General features: G+C 37.1%; 1 long non-coding RNA gene across 3 annotated transcripts in view; it reads left to right on the forward strand.

The window, feature by feature from the left end:
• LOC109388147 (uncharacterized) overlaps positions 1-22,470 on the forward strand; it is a 228,472-nt gene that overhangs the window by 15,889 nt on the left and 190,113 nt on the right. For all 3 annotated transcript variants that reach the window (XR_002125151.1, XR_002125149.1, XR_002125150.1), the window contains exon 2: positions 3,468-3,549. This is a non-coding gene — a long non-coding RNA (uncharacterized LOC109388147). The remainder of the gene's footprint in view (positions 1-3,467; positions 3,550-22,470) is intronic.

The raw sequence follows: 22,470 nt of genomic DNA on the forward strand, positions 1-22,470 counted from the left end.
AGGGGGCATTCTCTGATGATCTGATGAAGCCTCAGTATGAGGCAAGCATTGTGGACTTGGGTCTTGAGGGTGTGATGTTTATAAGAACCCTGCCCCTTTATTATCTGTAGTTCTGGGCCTAGCACTGACTTCTGCCACTGTCCCAGGCACAGTTTAATTTTTTTTCTTCCCATCCTCAGCAACAGTGGATTTTCGCCAGTGCCCTGAATTGACAATTTTTATTATTCTTCTCCCTGCAGGTTAAGGCTTATGTTCCATAGGGGAGATAGAAGATGAATCTGGGTAGAGTTTCAGCATTGGCTATTACTCCCTTATCCAAGTCAGTTCATTGAGAGTTCTTAGAAGTCTCTCTTACCTTCTCTGTGGTGCCAGGTGGTGTACATGGAGGAAAAGACTGCAAATCTTACCAAGGTGCAAATCCCCTTATGTCTGTGACCCAGGGCTTCACATTCACATGGAGACTTTAGTAATTTATTAAAATGTTTAAGCTGAATCTTTTTACTCACTTACATGGCACATGGTGCTATCTGCTCTTGGTAAGCAAGTGTTTGGTTCCTGTTTCTCCTTGCAGGCCAATTGGTCTGTCCTCAGAGTTAGGGTTATTTCTTTGTCCTGCCATGTCAATTCTCTAATGGGTTCAAGAAAGGTTATTCATTTTCCATTTGGTCAGTTTTTTCCACCCTTTTATAAGGGTGGGAGCAATGCTTTCTCCAGTTCCCTACATCTCTTAGCTGAAACCGAAGGCCCATATACAGGGTTTTAATGCTAAACTAAACCTGCATTCCTAGGAATAAAGCCATTTGGTCATAATGGTTATTCATTTTATATTTTGTTGAATTCACATTACTAATATTTTTAAGGGAGCTTTTCAACATTTATGTTCATGAGGGATATTGTTTAGTAAATTTCTTTCCTTCAATTTCTTTGTCATATTTTTGTGTCTGAAATAGTCTAGTCTTTTAAAATGAGTTGGGAGTTGTTTTCTCATAGTTTTGTTTCTGAAAGAGTTTGTGCAAATTTTGCATCATTCCTTACTTTAGAGTTTGATGGAACTCACTAGTGAAACCATCTGGACCTCAATATACCTCTGTGGAGAGATTTTTTATTTTTTAATTAGAAATCTGGTTTCTTTAATAGACATAGGACAAGTCAATATTCCTATTTCTTTTTAAATCAGTTCTAGGTGTTTGTCAAATAATGTCTACTTCTAACTAATTAAATTTGTCATCACATTATGTTATTACTCTTATAATGAATATAAAATCTGCAGTAAGATTGCTATCTTTTTTTAACCCCACTGTTTGCAATATCAGTTTTTTTCATCTTTATTTCTTTATTAGCTCTACCAAGGAATTATTAATTTTGTGATATTTTATTATCACATTAATATAGCCATGCCTGCCTTATTTTACTTATGGTTTTCGTGATATATCTTTTACCATCCTTTTAGTTTCAACCTTTTCTGTGTCTTTATATCTAATATATATCTCATGTAGTAGCATACAGTTGGCGCTTGAATTTTTTAAATTCATTCTGATAATCTTAACCTTTTCATTTGAGCATTTAGATCATTTGCATTAAATGTAATAATAGTTGTCACTGGGTTTTATTATATTTTTAGTAATTATTAAGGGATAATAATACATCACAAACTTAGAAATGTCCATTTCATCAATAGTATACCACTTAATACCTCTATACTTAATACCTCACACTTCCACTTCTGACTTTCCAATTCACACTTTACATCTAATTCTTCACATTTCAGTTTATAAATATAGTATACCTGCAACAGGATAACTCTATTTACTCTCCAACCTTTGTGTTAATGTTGCCATATTTTTACTTCTATGTACTAAATAAACCTTACCTTACAATACAATTATATTCATTTTAAACCATCAGTTTTGATTTAGGATATTATAACATATAATTTATAAAATATAAAAGTAAATTTATATTTATCCACATATTTACTATTTTTGGTGGCCTTCAGTCTTTCCTGTAGACCCAAATTTCCATGTAATATCATTTCCCTTCTGCCTTAAGAATAGCCATTATTATTTTTTTATATAATTCAGTTATACCAGAATAAATTTGTTCAGATTTCATTTATCTGAAAATGTCTTTCTTTACAATCACTTTTGAAGGATATTTTTTCTTAATATTGAATTCTTAATTGACGAGATTTTTTTATATTTTGTTTTTACCATTTTAAAAACTTCGTTCCATTGTCTTCTGTCTTCTGGACTTGATTGTTTCAGAGGAGAAGTAAGGCATATTTCATGTTGATTTTTCCCCTTATATGTAAATTAATTTTTTTTAAATTTAGCTTATTTCTGTATATTTGGTTTTTAGAATTTTGGCTATGTTGGGCTTAGTGTGTGTTACTTTGCATTTATCTTGCTTATGCTTCAGTGAGCTTCTTAGATGTATAAATTGATATTTCCCATCATATTTGGGAACATTCGAGTCATTTTTTCTTAAAATGTTATCATTCTCTTTTCCTCTGGGACCCAAACTATATACAAATTAGATATTTTTATATTGTGCCACAGATTTTTAAGGATCTTTCTTTTTCTTACACCTGTTTCTCTTTTCCATTCTTCAGACTGGATAATTTCTATCAACCTGTCTTCAATCTACTGATTATTCTTTTATTTAAATCTGCTATTAATTCCATCTGACAAATTTTTAAAATCTAAGTTATTGTAGTCCTTTGTTCAAGAATTTCTTCTTTTTTCTTTCTTTTTTTTCCATTTCTTTGCTGAGATTCCCTAACAATTCATTATTAAGACAATATTTGTCTTTAAATTCCTGAACATATTTATTTTATATGCTTTAATGTTTTATATACTAACTCCAATGTTTATATCTGCTTTTTACTTGACTAATGGTCACATTTTTCTGTGGGTTTTTTTTCATATCTAGTAATTTTTATTGTGTTTTTAAGAGCATGGATGATACATCTCAGAGTCTAAGCATTCTGTTATCTTCCATCTAGAAGGTGTTGATTCTTACTCTAGTAGGCAATTCAAGTCATAACTAATCAGGTCGAACTTGGTTTCATTTTAGACTTTTTTAGGGTATGTCTGGGGTAGGCCTGATTCTGGGGCATGGCACTTCTAAAATGAGTGGCTTTTCTGGTATGCCAGCTGGCTGCCAAAGTGTTGGCAAGGTTGGAACTTTTGCTGAAAAACCTACTCTAGCCGGGCTAGAACTCCAACATCTATTAGCACTGCTCAAATTCAAGTAACTCAGTTCCACTTTTTACTCCATTGCTGATCTCATAAGCCATTTATTGTCTCACCTTGTGCGTGCTCAGCCAAATTCTAAGCCAAAAACTTGTGGGGAAACCACATGAAGACTTCTGGGTTCAATTTTATTGTACAGCTGTCCTTTCCAATGATCTGCCTCATAGATTTGTTTTAAATGTCTTAAATTTGATTTCTACTATCTCTGCTCAGGAATATCATCACGCTTTGGGTGAACTCCAGCTCCCTATGGCACAGTCAGGAAATTTTCCCTAGGCAGAGAGCTCACGTGATTGTAAGTTTATCTTCTCTCAGTGATAACAGGTTTGTGCTTTTTTTCAATGTTTGAAGTAATTGCCTCATAACCCAAATAAGCCTACTACCCATCTGATACCATAAATAGTAACTACAATATTATTGACTACATTCTGTATGCTATACTTTACACCCCCATGACTATTTTGTAACTACCCATTTGTAGTTCTTAATCCCTTCCCCTTTTCACCCATTCCTCCAACGCTTTCCCATCTTATAACCAAAATGTTCTCTGTATCTATGAGTTTGTTACTTGTTTTGTTTGTATATTTGTTTTGTCTCTTAGATTCGACATATAACTGAAATCATATGATATTTTTCAGGCTCTGTGTGACTTATATCACTTAGCATAGTATCCTCTAGGTCCATCCATGTTGTTGCAGATGGCAAGATTTCATTCTTTTTTATGGCTGAGTAATATTCCATTGTATACATGTACCACTTGTTCATTATCCCTTCATCTACTGATGGGTACTTAGGTAATTTCCATATGTTGACTATTGTAAATAATGCTGCAATGAACATAGGGATTGCATATGACTTTTCAAAATAGTGCTTTGGATTCCTTCTGATAAATACCCAGGAGTGGGATAGCTGGGTCCTTCTTTGTATCTTGTTATAGCCCTTGTTTTAAAGTCCATTTTCTCGGATATAAGTATTGCTACTCTAGCTCTTTATGGGTTTTTTTGTTTGTTTCTCTTTTCATGAAATATCTTTTTCCATCCCTTTACCTGCAGTCTATTTGTTTTTTGATCTGAAGTAAGACTCTTGTAAACAGCATATGTAAGGGTCTTGTTTTCTTGTACATTTAGCCACACTATCTTTGGATTGGAGCATTTAATTCATTCACATTTAAAGTAATTGTTGATAGATATGTAGTTATTGCCATTTTATTTTCATATTTTTTATCTTTTTTTCTTTTTCTTAAAGAAGTCCTTTTAACACTTCTTATAATACTGGTTTGGTAGTGATGAACTCCTTTAGCTTTTTATTGTCTAGGAAGCTCTTTGTCCTTCACTTTAAAATGATAGCTTTTCTGGGAAGAGTAATCTTGGTTGTAGATCCTTGCTTTTCATCACTTTGAATATTTCTTTCCAATCTCTTCTGATCTGCAAAGTTTCTGTTGAGAAATCAGCTGACAATCTTATTAGAGCTCCCTTGTGAGTAATGAACTGCTTTTCTCTTGCTGCTTTCAATATTTTCTCTTTGTCTTTAAGCTTTGGCAATTTAATATGGTGTGTCTTGGTGCGGGTCTCTTTGGGTTCATCTTATTTGGGACTCTCTGCACATCCTGAGCTTGTATGTCTATTTCCTTCACGATATTAGAGAAGTTTTCCATCATTATTTCTTAAAATAGGTTTTCAATTCCTCGTCCTCTCTCTTCTCCTTTGGGTATGCTTGATGTTGTCCCAGAGGTCCCTTAAACTATCCTCATTGTTTGGATTCTTTTTTCTTTTCTGATTGAATGTTTTCTACTATTTTATTTTCCAAATCACTGATTTGATCCTGTTTCATCTAATTTACTGTTGATTCCCTCTAATGTATTCTTTTTTCAGTTATTGTATTCTTCATTTCTCACTTGTTCTTTTTTATGTTTCCTATCTCTTTGTTGAAGTTCTTCTTGAGATAATTGAACATTATAACAAGTGTTTTGAACTCTGCATATGGAAGATTTTTTGTCTCCATTTTGTCTAGTTCTCTTTTTAGGGCTTTGTTCCATTCTTTCATTTGGGATGTGTGTCTTTGTCTCCTCATTTTGGCTGCCTCCTTGTTTGTTTCTATGTGTTAGGTAGAGCTTCTACATCTCCTGGTCTTGGTTGAGTGGCCTTATGCCTCATGTAGTAGGTGTTCTGTGGGGCCCAGTGGCACAGTCTCCCTGGTCACCTGAGCTAGGTGCTCTAGGTGTGTCCCTTGTGTGGGTTTTGTTTGCTCTCCTATTGTACTCAAGCTTTGTCTCCTGTTGACACATCAGTAGGAGGGATTGACCCTTATACTGATTGGTTGTGAAGACTGGCTGTGACTCCAATGGAGGAGCTATTGTGAAGGGGCTGACTCTATGGAGCAGGATTTGCTTTAGAGGGGCTCTGGTGCTTGCCAAATTTGCCATTTTGATATGTCATTTGCAGAGGTGGTTGAGTTGTGCTCTGGTGTGGTCTGAAGTTGGCCCCTGGGTGTGTTTGGCCTGGGGACTCTTGGGAGGGGCTCTGTTGCAGTACAAGTTTAGTTGCTGCCTCTTCCCTGCCCAGAGCCACTTGGTATGAGCTACAAATTAATCTTCAGATGGTTGCCACTTGTGCTGGGCTTGTGCCTGAGAGAGGCTAAATTGCGAAATGAGGCCAGTTGCCATTAGTGTTGGACTTGGTGCTGCTTAGCAAGAGGTATGGGGCATGCCAAGGCCAAATACTGCTTGTTTGGGGTTTGTGAACCTTTGGGAAATTTTAGGAAAGTCTGCAGCATGAGCCAAGACAGTGGAAAAGCCACTGGAAGCAGCTTGGGCCTACACTTTGGGCATGGTGGGATCTCAGGGAATCACCAGGCATGGTGAGTGATATTAGCCAGGTTGATAGAGACTCAGAAATGGTAACCTGCCTGCACGTGCAGGCTGGGTGGCAGGAGGACTCAACAAAGGAACAATGGCTTCTGCCAGCACTTCTGTCTGGGATAAAGCTGCCCCTCTAGCCCTCACCCTGAAACAAGACAATTCATTTCCTCCCGATATGTCCCTGGCACCTTTCCAGCTGCTGCCCCAGTGCTGGACCTCAGAGCAAGTGAGCCCATCAGTGAGTAATTCAGTGTGCAGGCCTTTTAAGAGGATTGCCTGGGACTCAAGCAGACTCATACAGAGAACAACTGATGGTTATTAGATGAGAAGGGGTTTGGGGTGCTGGATGAAAAAGGTAAAAGGATTAAAAAATTATCATCTAATATTATCATCTAATTATCATATCTAATATTTGCTATAGTAAATGGTCTCAAAGCACTTAGCACTGTCGCTAAAGGAGACCAATCCCCAAAGACACTACCCTTGTACCTTCAAAGCAAGTCCTTGCCCCTCTTAATGCAGAGTTCACTTAGAAGAGAATAATAATACTATAGTCAGAGTAATTAGAAAACCTTTCATGATTGTGAAACTGAACAGGGATTAGGCCAGCAACAATCAGAAACAGCTTTTTTGGGTTTGGACTTAAGGCATGACCTTCTTCTCCCTCATCAACACACAAATGTATTAACTGCAGGGACAGGGGATTGGAGTTGCCTCTATCTTGCATTTCTATGTAGCCATGAATTAATTTCCAAACACCAATGTGAGTATGTTTTCCTTTTCATGCATTATATTTGGGGAGACAGCTGTAAGTATTACTTCCTGGCCACATGCACTCACTCAGCACAATATCTTGTTCACAGAGTGGAGTAAATCAGTAAAGAAATTGTTCATTCATCCCTTATCTTGGCATGCGGACAATAAGTTGTCTCAATATAGGTGCAGATTACTACCTTAATGAAAACAAACAAAAAAATGGACAAAAAATAATAAAGTGTGTCTTTAAAAACTGCACTTTTGTATCAGCCAGTAATTATAGAATTGTAAAGCAGAAAAGAATGTTAGAGATCTTGAAAAAAGTGCAAGAGTGAAGATGAGATGCCTTGGTATAAAATAAAAACACTGAACTTGGAATCAGAAGATCTGGGCCGGTCAAATATTTTATGAACAAGGAAAGTTTCACTGTAACTTATATGGATTCTGTAGGTCATATTCCTGAATGTCAAAATGGATTAAAGACTTAAATGTAAGACCTGAAACCATAAAACTACTGAACTCAAAATATATATAATAAAAGGAATCCATTGGAGTTGAGAGAGGAAGTGGAGGAAAATGTGTTGAAAAGCACCTCTAGCTATGTGTGAGCCATCTTAGAGATCCCTGTCCTGTGCTCTCAAAACTTGATCCCAACTGGATACTCATTATAAGGTTGCTGTTGTTCTTTATTTTGTTCTTTAGATTCCACATATAAGTGAGATCATATGATATCTGTCTTTCTTAGTCTGACTTATTTATGTAGTATAATACCTTCTATATCCATCCATGTTATCATAAATGGCAAGATTTCATTCTTTTTATCGTAGAGTAACATTCCATTGTATATATGTACCACCTCTTTTTTATCCAGTAATCTATTGATGGGCATTTCAGTTGTTTCCGTGTCTTGGCTATTGTAAATAGTGCTGCAGTGAACTTAGGGGTGCATATATCTTTTCTAATTAGTGTTTCGGATTTGTTGAATAAATACCCAGAAGTGGAATTGCTGGGTCATAAGGTAATTCTATTTTTAATTTTTTGAGGCAACCTCATACTGTTTACCACAGTGGCTGCACCAATTTTCAATCCCACCAACAGTGCATAAGCGCTCCCTTTTCTCCACATCTTTGCCAACACTTTCTGTTTATTTACTGATGATAGCCATTCTGCCCGGTGTGAGGTGATTTCTCATTGTGGTTTTTATTTGCATTTCTTTGATGATTAGTGACATTGAGCATTTTTTCATATGTCCATTGGCCATATGTATGTCCTCTTTGGAGAAATGTCTATTTAAGTCCTATGCCCATTTCTTAATTAGATTTTTTGTTTTTTGGGTGTTGAGTTGTATGATTTTTTTAAATAAATTTTGAATACTAACCCCTTATCAGATGTATCATTGGTGAATGTCTTCTCCCATTCGGTAGGATGTCTTTTCCTTTTGTTGATGGTTTCCTTTACTGTGCAAAAACTTTTTTAGTTTGATGTAATTTCATTTGTTTATTTTTTCTTTTGTTTCCCTTGCAAAAAGAGATATATCACTACAAATATAACTAAGGGTAATATCTGAAAGTTTACTGGAGATATTTTCTTCTAGTAGTTTTATGGTTTCAGGTCTTACATTTAACTCTTTAATCCCTTGTGAGTCTGTTCTTGTATATGGAATAAGAAGGTGGTCCAGTTTCATTTTTTTTGCATGTATCTGTCCAGTTTTTTAGCACCATTAATTGAATAGACTGTCTACCCCAATGTATAGTCTTGCTTCCTTTGTCATAGATTGAATGACCATATAAGCATGGTTTTATTTCTGAGCTCACTATTTTGCTCCAATTATCTATGTGTTGGTTTTTATGCCAATAGCATGCTGTTTTGATTATTATGGCTTTGTAGTATAGTTTGATATCAGGTAGTGTGATACTTCTACCTTTGTTCTTTTTTCTCAAGATTGCCATACCTATTCAGGGTCTTTAATGATTCCATACAAATTTTAGGATTATTTTTTCTAGTTCTGTGAAGAAGGTCATTGGTGTTTAATAGGGATTGCGTTGAATTTATAGAATGCTTCGGGTAGTATGGGTATTTTAATTATGTTAATTATTTCTATCCATAAGCATGGTATATGCTTCCATTTATTTGTATTTTCTTTAATTTCTCTCTTCAACATCATATAATTTTCTAAGCACAGGTCTTTTACTTAATTTGTTAAATTTTTATTGCAGGGTATTTTTTGATGCAACTGTAAATAGATTGTTTCCTTAACTTCTCTTTCTGATAGTTCATTACTGGTGTATAAAAATGCAACTAATTTCTGAATAGTAATGTTGTATACTGCTACTTTACTGATTTCATTTATGGGTTCTAATAGTTTTTTGGAGGAATCTTTGGGGTTCTTTCTACATAGTATCATGTCATCTACAAATAATGAGTTTTCTTTCCTCTTTTCCAATTTGGATGCCTTTTATTTCTTTTTCTGACTGCTGGGGCTAGGACTTCCAATACTATGTTAAATAAAAGTAGTAAAAGTGGACATCCTTGTCTTGTTCCTGATCTTAAGGAGAACACTTTTAACTTTTCCCTGTTGTGGATGATGTTAGCTGTGGATTTGTCATATATGATCTTTATTATGTTGAGATATGTTCCTTCTTTTCCTACTTTGCTGAGCGTTTTTACCATAAATAGTGGATTTTGTCAAACATTTTTTTCTGCATCTATTGATACGCTCATATAATTTTTATTTTTCATTTTGTTTATATGGTGTATCACATTAATTGATTTGTGATTATTAAACCAACCTTGCATACCAGGAATAAATCCCCACTAAATAGTGGTATATACTTTTTTGTTGAAGATTTTTGCATCTATATTCATCAGAAATATCAACCTGTAGTTTTCCTTTTTGGTAATGTCTTTGTCCAGTGTTGGAATCAGGGTAATGGTGCCTCATAGAATGAGCTTAGGAGCCATTGCTCCTCTTGAATTTTTTGGAACAGTTTGAGAACAATGTGTTAATTCTTATTTGAATGTTTCATAAAATTCACCTGTGAAGCCATCTGGTCCAGGACTTTTGTTTGTTGTGAGATTGTAGATTACTGATTTAATTTCGTTAGTAGTAATCAGTCTGTTCTGATTTTCTGTTTCTTCTTGATTCAGCCTTGGAACTTTGCATGCTTCTAGGAATTTATCATTTCTTTCAGATTGTCTAATTTGTTAGAGTATAATTGCTCATACTATTTTCTTAATTTTTTTTTATTTCTGTGTTGTCTGTTGTTACTTCTCCTTTTTCATTTCTGATTTTATTTATTTAGGTCTTCTTCCCCCCCCCCATGATGAACCTGGTTAATGGCTTATCAATTTGTTTATCTTTTCAAAAAACCAGCCTCTTGGTTTCATTGATCTTTTATATTGTTATTTTAGCCTCTATTTTGTTTATTTACACTCTAATCTTTATTATTTCCTTCTTTCTACTCACTTTGGGCTTTGTTTGCTATTGTTTTTCTAGTTCCTTTATGAGTAGAGTTAGATTGTCTATCTGAGATTTTTCCTGTTTCTTAAGGTAGGCCTGTAATGCTATGAATTTCTCTCTTAGGACTGCTTTTGCTGTGTCCCATAGATTTGGGATTCTGTTTTCATTTTCATTTGTGTCAAGGTGTCTTTTGATTTCTTCTTTGATCTCAGTGTTAATCCATTCATTGTTTAGTAGCATGTCATTTAGTCTCTATGTGTTTGTGAGTTTTTCAGGTTTGTTTTTGTTTTTTGGGGTTTTTTGGGGGGGTTATTGTTGTTGGTTTTTCTTTGTATTTGACTTCTAGTTTCATACCACTGTGGTTGGAGAAGATCCTATGACTTTAATCTTTAATTTATGGCGACTTGTTTTGTGACCTAACATGTGGTCTGTCTTGGAAAATGTTCCATTTGCCCTGGAAAAAGATGTACATTCTGCTACATTGGGGTAAAATGCTCTAAAAATATCAATTAAATCCACCTGATCCAGTGTGTCATTTAAGACCACCGTTTCCATGTTAATTTTCTGTCTGGAAGATCTGTCCATTGGTGTCAGTGGGGTATTAAAGCCCTCTACTATGATTGTGTTACTGTCGATCTCTCCCTTTAAATTGGTCAATATTTGTTTTATATATTTAGGTACTCTTATCTTGGGTGCAGAAATGTTTACAAGGCTGTATCCTCTTGTTGAATGGATCCCATTTTCATTATGTAATGTCCTTCTTTGTCTCTTATTATAGTCTTCATTTTAAAGTCTATTTTGTCTTATATAAATATTGCTACTCCAGCTTTTCTCCCACTTCCATTTGTGTGAAATGTCTTTTTTCCATCTCTTTACTTTCAGTCTATGTGTGTCTTTTGATCTGAGGTGGGTATCTTGTAGACAGCATATGCATGGGTCTTTTTTTCATATCCATTCAGCTACCCTATGTCTTTTCACTGGAGCATTTAATCCATTTACACTTAAGGTGATTATTGATAGGTACAAAGCTGATTCATTTTATTATTCACATTTTTTATCTTCTTTTTGTTTGTTTGTTTGTTTTCCTTCTCTTCTTAAACAAGCCTCTTTAACATTTCTTATAATACTAGCTTCATCCTAATGAATTCCTTTAGTTTTTTCTTGCCTGGAAGCCATTTGTGTCTCCTTGAACTTTAAACAGCCTTGCTGAGTAGAATAGTCTTGGTTGTAGGCCCTAGTTTTTTATCTTTTTTAATATTTCCTGCCACTCCTTTTGGCCTGCCAAGTTTCTGTTGAGAAATCAGCTGATCTTTTGGGAGCTCCCTTGTAAGTAACTAGTTGTCTTTCTCTTGCTGCTAGAGTTCTCTCTTTGTCTTTAACTTTGCCATTTTAATGATAATTGTCATGGTGTGGGCCTCTTTGTGTTTATCTTGTTTCAGACTCTTTGCATTTCCTGGCCTTGTATGTCTATTTCCTTTGCTAGGTTAGAAAAGTTTTCAGTCTCATTTCTTCAAGTAGATTTTCAATCCCTTGCCCCCTCTCTTCTCCTTCTGGTACTCCTATGATGTAAATGTTACTCTTTTGTTTGTTTGTTTGTTTGTTTGTTTTTAAGCTGAGCCATCCTGCCACCTGTTGGCAGCTCAGCGGCAGCTCAGCTCAGGCCGGGCATCAAACCCCTGTTGCTCAGAGCTCAAACTCTTGAGCAAGCTCTTAACCAACTGAGCCACTTGGCCAGCCCCTAAATGTTGTTATTCTTGATGTTGTCCCAGAGATCCTTTAAACTATTCCTTTTTAAATTCTTTTTTCTTTTTGCTGTTCTGATTGGGTGTTTTCGGCCACCTTGTCTTCTTAATTGCTGAATTGATCCTCTGCTTCATCTCATCTGCTGTTGATGCCTTCTAGTGTATTCTTTATTTCAGTTATACTATTCTTTATTTCTGACTGATTCTTTTTTTGTGGTTTCTATGTTCTTCTTTATGCTTATTACTAGTTCTTTGTTGAAGTTCCTACAAAAGGGTAAACATTCTTATAACCAGTGTTTTAAACTGTGTCCCTGGTACGTTAGGTGCCTCTGTTTCATTTAGGTTTTGTGGTTTGTGGGTTTTTTTTCCTAAAGGTTTCTCCTATTCTTTTATTTAGGGCATCTTTCTTTGTTTCCTCATTCTGGCTGCCACTCTGTGTTTGCTTTTATGTATTAGGTAGCTCTCCTGTGTCTCTCAGCCTTTGCTGGGTGCCCTTATGTAGTAGTGTCCTGTGTATTCCAGTGGTGCAGTCTCCCTGGTCACCCGTGTGTGTGTTTCAGGAGTGTCTCTCATGTGTGTTGTGTATATTCTCATATTACAGTTGAGCCTTGATTATTTTTGGCACATCAGTGGGTGGGATTGACTCTCAGACTGACTGGCTGTGTGTGAGAACTGGCTATGCCTACATTGTATGAACTGTTGTGTGGGGGCTGACCGCTCTGAGGGAGAGTTGTTCCAGTGGGTTCTTATGCCTGTTGAGACCACCCTTTGGGTGTCCTGCTTGTGGGGCTAATTGGGTAGTGCTCTGGTGTGGTCTGAGACTGGCCTCTGGATGTGTTGTTTCTGGTGCCTCTTGGGAGGGGCTCACATGCAGGCCAACTTAAGCCTTGCCTGTGACTGCCCCAGGGCTACTGATAGGAACTTCAAATGTATATGCAGTCGGTTGCTGCTTATGCTAGACTTGGAGGCATGTAGGGGTGGCCTGTCTGTGAACTTAAGCCAACTGCCACCAGTATGAAGGTTGGGATAGCTTAGTAAAAGACCCAGGGAACGCTTAGGCCTGTTGCCACCTGCCAGCTGTCTGTAAGGCTCAGCTGCTGAAAGAGCCTCCTTAGGTGCACAGGTCAGGCTGGTTAACCCAGTATTGACAGTGGCCCCAGCAATGCTGCCTGAGTTGGGTAGGGTGGGGTCCCAGGGAGTCACAGGGTGTGGCTGGTGGTTTTTACAAAGTTTTGCACATTCAGTTTTTGCACCTGTGTTGAGCCTGTGGCCACTGCACAAAACACCCAGAGAATACCACAGTCAGCCATTGCTTGCCTTGGGCCCACAGATTCCTGAAAGCCACCCAAGAAAGGCTCTAGCATGGGCTGGGGCTGACTGCCCACCACCAAAAGTTTCCCAGGCCACTGCGGGGTGACAGCTGCCAAGGATCTGAGAGTGCCCGGAGTGAAGCCACAGTAGCTATGTGAGATGGGAACCCAGGACATCACCAACGTGGTGTATGCATGGATTTTACCAGACCAATATGGCCTCAGATTTGGCCCTGTGGAGGAGGGTTCAACACAGGAAAGATGGTGCCCTCCTGTAGGGTACACGGCAGGCTCTACACAAGGACAATGGTGGATGTACCTTTAACCCTTGTCCTGAAGCCATGCAACTCAGTCTTTCCCTGTATGTCTCTGGTGCCTCTCGAGTTGCTGCCCCTCTGTCGAAGCACAGGGTGAGTGCTTGTAAGAAAATGAATCTGTGTTTGGGCCCTTTAAGAGGATGTCTGGGTTTCTAGCCACATTTTATCTCACCAGGTTGGACGAATGGAATCCTCTCTGATTTTCACTGCCAGATTTTCTGGTGTCTCCTCTTCCTGGCCCATGACCCCTGTGCTGGGGAGCCCAGTGCAGGGCAGGAACACTTCACTTTTCAGGGGGACCTCCACTACAGAGGTGTCCCTCCCAGTCCTCAACCACTACCTGTGGGTTTGGGGTCAGCCCATTGCGCATCTCTGCCCCTCCTACCAGTCTCCAGGTGACCTCTTCTTTATGTCTTTAGTTATAGGGGTCCTGTTCAGCTAGTCTTTAGATGATTCCCAAGGTTGATTTTTCTATAATTTAGTTGTAATTTTAATAAGATCATGGGAGGCAACAGACATAGCATTTACCTATTCCACCATCTTGGATCCTCCTCCTTCTACAACTATTTAATTTTTTTTTAACTTAGAGAACTATGAAAGCTAAATAATGAGATCATGTGGGCTTACGTGAGAGAAAGGAGAACCAACATACAATAAAAAAATGAAAATAAAAGCAAGCATAGGAAAAAGTATTAAATACTATACATGTAAAAAAAACATCAGATTGATTACAGAAAAAAACATATTAAGTAACAATAGAATTAAAATATTCTCATGCTATTGTTACGATTAACAGCAACAACATAAAAGGTTTCCAGGAAGCTGCTTTTGTAAAGTGGGAGGTTAAATTTTACTCAGAAATAAACATAACATGACAATATTTTCAAGAAGTTACATACAATCTAGTTCTGGTGCTCTAGCCCCCTAAATAAATGTTAAATTAGCAACGGTTGCCATTGCTCTAGAATTGCAAATGGTTAAAAATATTGCTGCAGGAAAACCTCCCAGCAGGACCAACAGGTTCATCAGCCTGCGGCTCTGTGCTGCCACTGCTAGTCGTGGCCTCGCATTTTTCTAGCATTTTCACCTCCACAAATGAGCACTACAGTTCTCCAGCCCCCAGTACATCTGTTGTACAAGCTTCCGATCAGAGCGTAGGAATAGGGACAAATGCCACCCACTCTAGTGCACTTGCTGCTCTACCAACTGTTAGCAATTGCATGGCATGTTTGCTACTTTCTCGGTCTCTCAGTTCATGCATTTCTGGAAGGAAGCTGACAGGTAAAGAGTATAATTTTCCTGCCAAAATACCCCCCACCGTATAAGAAGCTATTTGCCATTCTCTAAACAGAGAACATAAAGAAAAATATGGAAATAGGAAAAATGTATCGTAGCACCCGAGGTCTGAAAATAAACTAGAGAGGCCATCTCACTCATTCACACAGATATAACATCAGCCACTCATTCAGCAGATATTTATTAACTAGAGTATGCACAGAACTGATGTTTAAATAGATAAATATCAATAAAAATAATGAATATTAAGGTACAATTGAACAGGCAACAATAAGTGACTAGTTTCATTATATTACATTATTACATTAGAAGACCTAAATCACGTGTTGTTTTTACAGGCTTGATATTCTTGTGTTGTTCCCAGTGATGCGTATTTTAGCATGCATGTGAAAGAATGTGTAGGTGACTGCTTCATGACATATGGGCAAACGGAGAAGTGGGGACAGGGAAAAAGGTCAGCTGTCTTAGACCATAACAGCAAAGGCGGGATTAAGCACAGCACTGCATGGGCTGATGAGGAGGAGATCATAGGCAGAAGGGAGGATGCCACCTTGGAGAAGGCAGATCTACTCCTTCCTGTGTGCAGCGTCATTAAAAAACCTCTCTTAGGAAAAGATCAAGATCCTACTATGACCCTGGGGAGGCATTAGCGGCTTCTTATGTCTTACCTGAGTGGTGAGCTCACGTGTGTCAGGACCGACTGGCTGTTGACACCCAGTTTAATGATCATCACCAAAGTTGACTTTTGGACTACATGGCATACAGAACAGCAGAAATTGAAGAAAACTTACATTTTCCATATATGAAATATTCTTATTTTACATATGAGCCCCAGGGATATGGACTAGTTTGCCCATGCTTACCCAGCAAATGAGGAACAGTGGATATTCAGAATGAAAATGTCGTCCAGCTCAGCCTTTTTCCCAAGGGCTCCTACACAGGGAGGGGTCCTCTGGAAATGTGACCTAGTACCCTCTGCCAATGGGAATGAAGGTTGGTGACAAAGGAAACATTTAGGTGTGCTCTCTAAGAATAATTTTCCTGGAATTCCAATTACAGATAGGCCGTTCTTTTCCTTATTCCTTAACTTAAGTCACATCCAGCAGTGTGCTGGAGCTATTTGTTCCAGCTTGATAGAGCTGATTGTTGAATTTCCAGCAGTTCCATCTGTGCAAGTCATATGACATCACATTGGTTGCCTGACATCGGTCGGTCATAAGGGGAAGGTCCACACTATAAAACTCAGTTCTGGAAAGCCCATTGTTACACATTTACCAGCACACCACTGATTACATCAGTTGCTAAATTTATAATTGGGTGAAATATTCACTGCATCAATTTTGAACAATCATTCAATGGACCCACTCTTTTCAGCAATAGCATACTCTGAATGTAATAACCACATTTATTAAATATTAAATAATACAAGCAGTGAGTTGCCTCAAGGATCCTGTGAACTGACCACTTGAATAATAAGAAAACTACAAGTTAAAGTCAGCATTATCTTGAAGTCTTGGTCTTTGAAAGCTTAAGTGCCTACTCAATTACCGAACGCTGTAAACAACTAGAATTAGAATGTTTGGGATCATAAATGTTCGTATCAATGTTAGTCCCTTGCCTTCCTGCTAATCTGAAGCTGCAGACCATTCCAGGGTTGAAAAAGTCCCTTAAGGGAAGAAAAGATCATGTGCTGCTTTCCACACCTGCCCCAGAATAGTGAAATAAACCACTGCAAAGAAGTTCAAACCCTTTTTACACAGAAGGTTTTTAGTCTTACCTGCTCTCTTAAAATTGCTATTTAATGTAATTTTTGGTTCGTAATTTTATATGCTAAGTGATCTTGAATCACTGCAGCTGCTAAATCAGATGATCTGGTCATTTTCTTCCTCATACAAAGAACAGTTTAAATTTACCATGAAAAAGAAGCCTCACAAGCAAATAGTAGGTAGTGGTGGGTGGCTTTTTAAAGTCTAAATGTTTCTTCCTATTTGATTTACTTAATTGAACTAATGGGTTATACGATCAGCTGAATAGTCCGGTAGCTAAAGTCATCATTAGCTATTTTCTTGGCTAACCCAATAATGACCCATAAATTGTCTCCAGTATTTCCAATTACTTTTGAAAACATGTGGAATGTCAGAAGCCCTAATAGGAAACATATATGATATGATGTTTATGGGAAATCTGTTTTCATACTAGTAGTTTTCACAAAGTCTTTTTAAGTGCCAAGAGAAAATGTTGAAACAAATTACAAAACAAAAAAAGTGAAGGATCTGAGAAGAGGATTTTGTCTTGAGAAATGCTGGAATCAACAGTTACCGGAATGATTTAGAAATTCTTTACCTCAATCATTTCATTTTATGCTTGAGAAAACCAAGGCTGGAGATGATAATTAGTTTATAAAGATAACATAGCTAAGGAGTAGCAGCCAAAATTATAATCCATTTTTTTCCATTGAAAAGAGTATCTTTTGTGCTAGTCTATTAAAAATACATTTTACTTAAGAGGCACTTACAGTCCAAATTCCAAGTGAATTAAGCCTCTCCCCTCCTGTCCTATCCTCTACCCTACCCTCTCCCTCGTCTCCTCCCTCGGTCCCCTCTTTCTCATAAACAGAAATTGCAGTTCCCTTTCAATATCATTTTCAAAGCACAGAACTAGCTGCTGAGGATGGTGAGGAGTGATAGAATAAAAGCGTGACTGATGCTCAGTTCTGACTTCAAACAATTTGCAGCCTGGTGAGGATGGCTTGTTGTATTACAGATGATATAAGGTGGTAAACAAGGAGAGAGAGTAGTCAAGGAAAAATTGCTGAGTATGAGTTGAGTATAAAAGTAACCGTCCTGTAGGATCTAAGATGGGTCATTAGTGTTGTGATATAGGCTAGCATCTCACAGATGGGCAATTCCCTTTTGGAGTTCGGGGTCCAATCCTGGGGTTTCATAATTGTTTCTCTGTAGTAAAATTCAGGGATAATGATTTTCGTTAAGCAAATTCACAAGAGAATGACTGACTGTGCCTAACCTTATCTTGTTAAATCACAACATGGAAAATCACTGCCACTGGGCCTGGAATACCTGTCAGCTGGCCATCACATGTTCTACCCTGTGGGAAAATCTATGAGCTGCTGTAAGCAGTGCACATGCATTATTTATCTTTGTATGCCAAGCACCTAGTGTAATGTTTGTCACATTGAAAGTGCTGGAGAAATGTATGGTGAATGAATAAATAAATGAATGAGCTACCAGAAAACTGCTTGTTGAGCAGGAATCCAGCAAAGGGAGTTGGACAGTTCTAAGAAAGAGTGCCAGCTCACAATTTTGAGCATACATAGAGGCTGTGAAGGATCTTCACTACATCCTGCATCCAATCAACTCAGAGACAATAATAACAAGAACAAATCTCTGACCTCAAAAGGGTAAGGGTCATACTCTATACCATGGTGAACTCATTAATATAATACCATCCTTTGAGGACACTTGAAAACTTGACAGCTGGTCCTCCTTGGCAACTCCCCAACCACATCACCTACCTCCATTTGAAACATCTGCAGCCTTTATTATGTGAGGAAGCCCTCTTTCCTGTAGGAATTGATATCTGAAGCCAGTAGAATACCCATACGAGCTGAGCAGGATAGCTTCCTTCTTCGGAAGCTGCCAGGATGATTGTTTCCAGCAGGCAACTGGGAAGAGGTGGAAGTTGTTGAATTCCAAAATGGCTGAAATCTTGCTGGTGGATGTCTTTCTCCAAACTACGCAAAGCATTATGACAACAAAATGAATTGCACCTGGGTCATAGTGGCTGATTCCCTGTCAGTGGTTCTTTTGAATTTTCTCTTTCCATTCAGAAGGTAAATTTATTTATAAGTAAATTATAGTTGATTTTTTTTCTTTTAAGTTAATTTTAAAATTAAATCTTTATTTCCATATAATGTTAGAATCAGGTTGTCCATGTTTACATAATACAATAAAATTGACTGTGTACAGTTCTATGAATTTGGACACATATATAGAATCATGTAACCCCCATTACACTCAGGCAACAAAGTTGTTATATGAGTTTCCTTAAACTCCCTCATACTGTCATTTTGTAGTCACATCCTACCCACCCAGCAACTTCTGACAACAACTAATTTAGTCCCTGTCACTAGAGTTTGTCTTTTCAAGAATGTTATATAAATGGAATAATAATACCTTTGAAACTGGCTTCTTTTACTCACCATAATGCCTTAATATTCATCTAAGCAGTTGCATGTATTAGTAGTTCATTCCTTTTCATGCTGAATAATATTCCATTGTATGGATGTACCACTGTTTATTTATCCATTCACCTATTAAAGGAAATGTGAGTTGCCACTATGTGGCAATTATGAATAGAAATGCTATGAAAATTACATACAAGCTTTATACAAACATGTTTTCATTTCTCTTGGGAAAAGTACTTAAAGGTGCATTGCTGGATCATATGTGTTTTCTTTTTCTTTTTATAAATTTACTGGGGTGACATTTGTTAGTAAAATTGTATAGGTTTCAAGTGTACAATTCTATAACACATCATCTGTGTATTGCACTGTGTTCACTATCCAGAGTCAGTTCTTCCATATATGTGATCCGCTTTTCCATGTTCTACCTCCCCACTCCCCTCTTACCCTCTGGTAACTACTAAACTGTTGTCTGTGTCTATGAGTTCTTGTTTGTTTGTTTCTCTTGTTTATTTGTTGCTTTCAGCTTTATAGCTCACATATGAGTGACATCATATGGGTCTTGACTTATTCTGCCTGACTTATTTCGCTTAGCATGATAATCTCAAGGTCCATCCATGCTGTTGCAAATAGCAGTATTTCCTCTTTCTTATGGCTGAGTAAATTCTCCATTGTATATATACCACATCTTCTTTACCCAAACATCTATTGAAAGACTCTATAGTTGCTTTCTGGTTTGGCCACCATGAATAATGCTTTAATGAACATAAGGGTACATATATCTTTACAGATAGATGTTTTCAGATTTTTTGGTAAGATACCCAGAACAGGGATTGTTGGGTCATATGGTAACTCTATTCTTAATTTTCTGAGGCATCTCCATACTGTTTTCCATAGTGGCTGGACCAATTTACATTCTCACCAGCAGTGTTGAGGGTTCCGTTTTCTTCACAACTTCTCCAACACTTGTTATTATTATCTTGTTGATAATAGCCATTCTAACAGATCTGAGTTGGTATGTCACTGTGGTTTTGAGTTGTATTTCCCTAATAGTTAGTGAAGTTGAGCATTTTTTCATATATCTCTTGGCTATTTGTATGTCTTCTTGGGAGAAGTATCTGTTCAGGTTCTCTGCCCATTTTTTAAATTTGATTGTTTGTTTTTTTGTTGTTGAGCAGTACAAGTTCTTTATATATTTTGGATATTAGCCCCTTATGAGAGGTGTTGTTTGCAAATATCTTCCCCCATTCGGTTGATTGCCTCTTTGTTTTGTTGATGGTTTCTTTTGCTGTGCAGAAGCTTTTTAGTTTGATATAGTCCCATTCATTTACTTTTGAGGTCAAATTCATAAAATTCTTTCTGAACCCAAGGTCTATAAGTTTAGTACCTTTGAGGTTGGACAACTAAGTTTGTGAACTTGTTGTAATGATGTTGCTAATCTTTTTTGAGTATTCATTATGAATTTGTACCAACTGGACAAACAGTTAACCAAGTTTACTATTTGGAAGTGCTGAAAAGGCTGCATGAAAAAGTTAGACAAAAATAGCCTGAGCTTTTCACCAACAATTCATGGCTCTTGCATTACGACAATACATGACACTGTCTGTGAGGGAGATTTTAGGTAGTAAACAAATAACTGTATTGGAACACCCTCCCTAGTCATCTGATCTGGCTCCCCAATGACTTCTTTCTTTACCTGAAGATAAAGGAAATATTGAAGGGAAGACATTTTGATGACATTCAGGACATCAAGTTTAATACAACAGCTCTGATGGCCATTCCAGAAAAAGAATTCCAGAATTGCTTTGAAGGGTGGACTAGGTGCTAGGGTGGGTGCATAGCTTTCCAAGGGGAGTACTTTGAAGGTGACCATAGTGATATTCAGCAATGAGGTATGTAGCACTTTTTCTAGGATGAGTTCATGAACTTAATTGTCAGACCGCGTATGCTTTACTCTATGCAATTTATTGTTTCAAGTCTTTGATCCATTTTGAGTTAATTTTGGTACATGGCGACAGACAGCAGTCTAGTTTCATTCTTTTGTACGTGGCTTTCCAATTTTCCCAGCACCATTTATTGAAGAGGCTTTTTCCCCTCCATTGTAAGATTTTGGCTCCTTTGTCAGAAATGATCTGCCCATATATATGTGGGTTTATTTTTGCACTCTCAATTCTATTCCATTGGCCTGTATGTCTATTTTCTGCCAATACCATGCTGTTTTTATTATTGTTGCTTTGTAGTATAAATTGAAGTCAGGGAGTATGATACCTCTGACCTTGTTTTTTTCCTCAAGATTGCTTTGGCTATTCGGGATCTTTTGTGATTCCATACAAATCTGATAATTTTTTTTGTTCTATTTCTTAAAAAAAATGCCACTTGGATTTTGATGGGGATTGCATTAAATCTGTATATTGCTTTGGGTAATACAGCCATTTTGACTTTGTTAATTCTTCCAATCCATGAACGCAGAATATTTTTCCATTACTTTGTGTCTTCTTCAATTTCTTTTAATGAAGTCTTATAGTTTTCAATATATAGGTCCTTCACATCCTTTGTTAAGTTTATACCTAGGTATTTTATTCTTTTTGTTGCAATTGCAAAATAATTCTTTTTTTTCACTTCTTTTTCCGAAATTTCATTGTTAGTATATAGGAACGCAATGAATTTTTGTACATTGATTTTGTATCCTGCAACTTTGTTTATTGTTTCTAATGGTTTTTTGATAGTCTTTAGGATTTTCTATATAAAGAATCATGTCATCTACACAAAGTGACATGACTTCTTCATTCCCATTTTGGATGCCTTTCATTTCTTTCTCTTGCTTGATTGCTCTGGCTAGCACTTCCAATACTATGTTGAATAACAGTGGTAACAGGGGGCATCCCTGTTTTGTTCCTGATCGTAGAGAAAGATTTCAGTTTGTCACCATTAAGTATGACATTAGCTGAGGGTTTCTCATATATAACCTTTATTATGTTGAGGTACTTTTTTTCTATACCCATTTTATTAAGTATTCTAACTATAAATAGATGTTGTATCTTGTCAAATGCTTTTTCTGCATCTATCGTTATAATCATATGATTTTTATTGTTTGTTTTGTTTATGTGGTATATCACACTGATCGATTTGTGTATGTTGAACCATCCTGGTGCCCCTGGAATGAACCCTACTTGATCATGATGTATAATCTTTTTAATGTATTGTTGTATTTGATTTTCTGGTATTTTGTTTAGGATTTTTGCATCTGTACTCATCAGAGATATTGATCTATAGCTGT

The sequence above is a fragment of the Hipposideros armiger genome, unplaced genomic scaffold (assembly GCF_001890085.2).
Source record: "Hipposideros armiger isolate ML-2016 unplaced genomic scaffold, ASM189008v1 scaffold_183, whole genome shotgun sequence".
In the NCBI taxonomy this organism is placed as follows: Eukaryota; Metazoa; Chordata; class Mammalia; order Chiroptera; family Hipposideridae; genus Hipposideros; species Hipposideros armiger.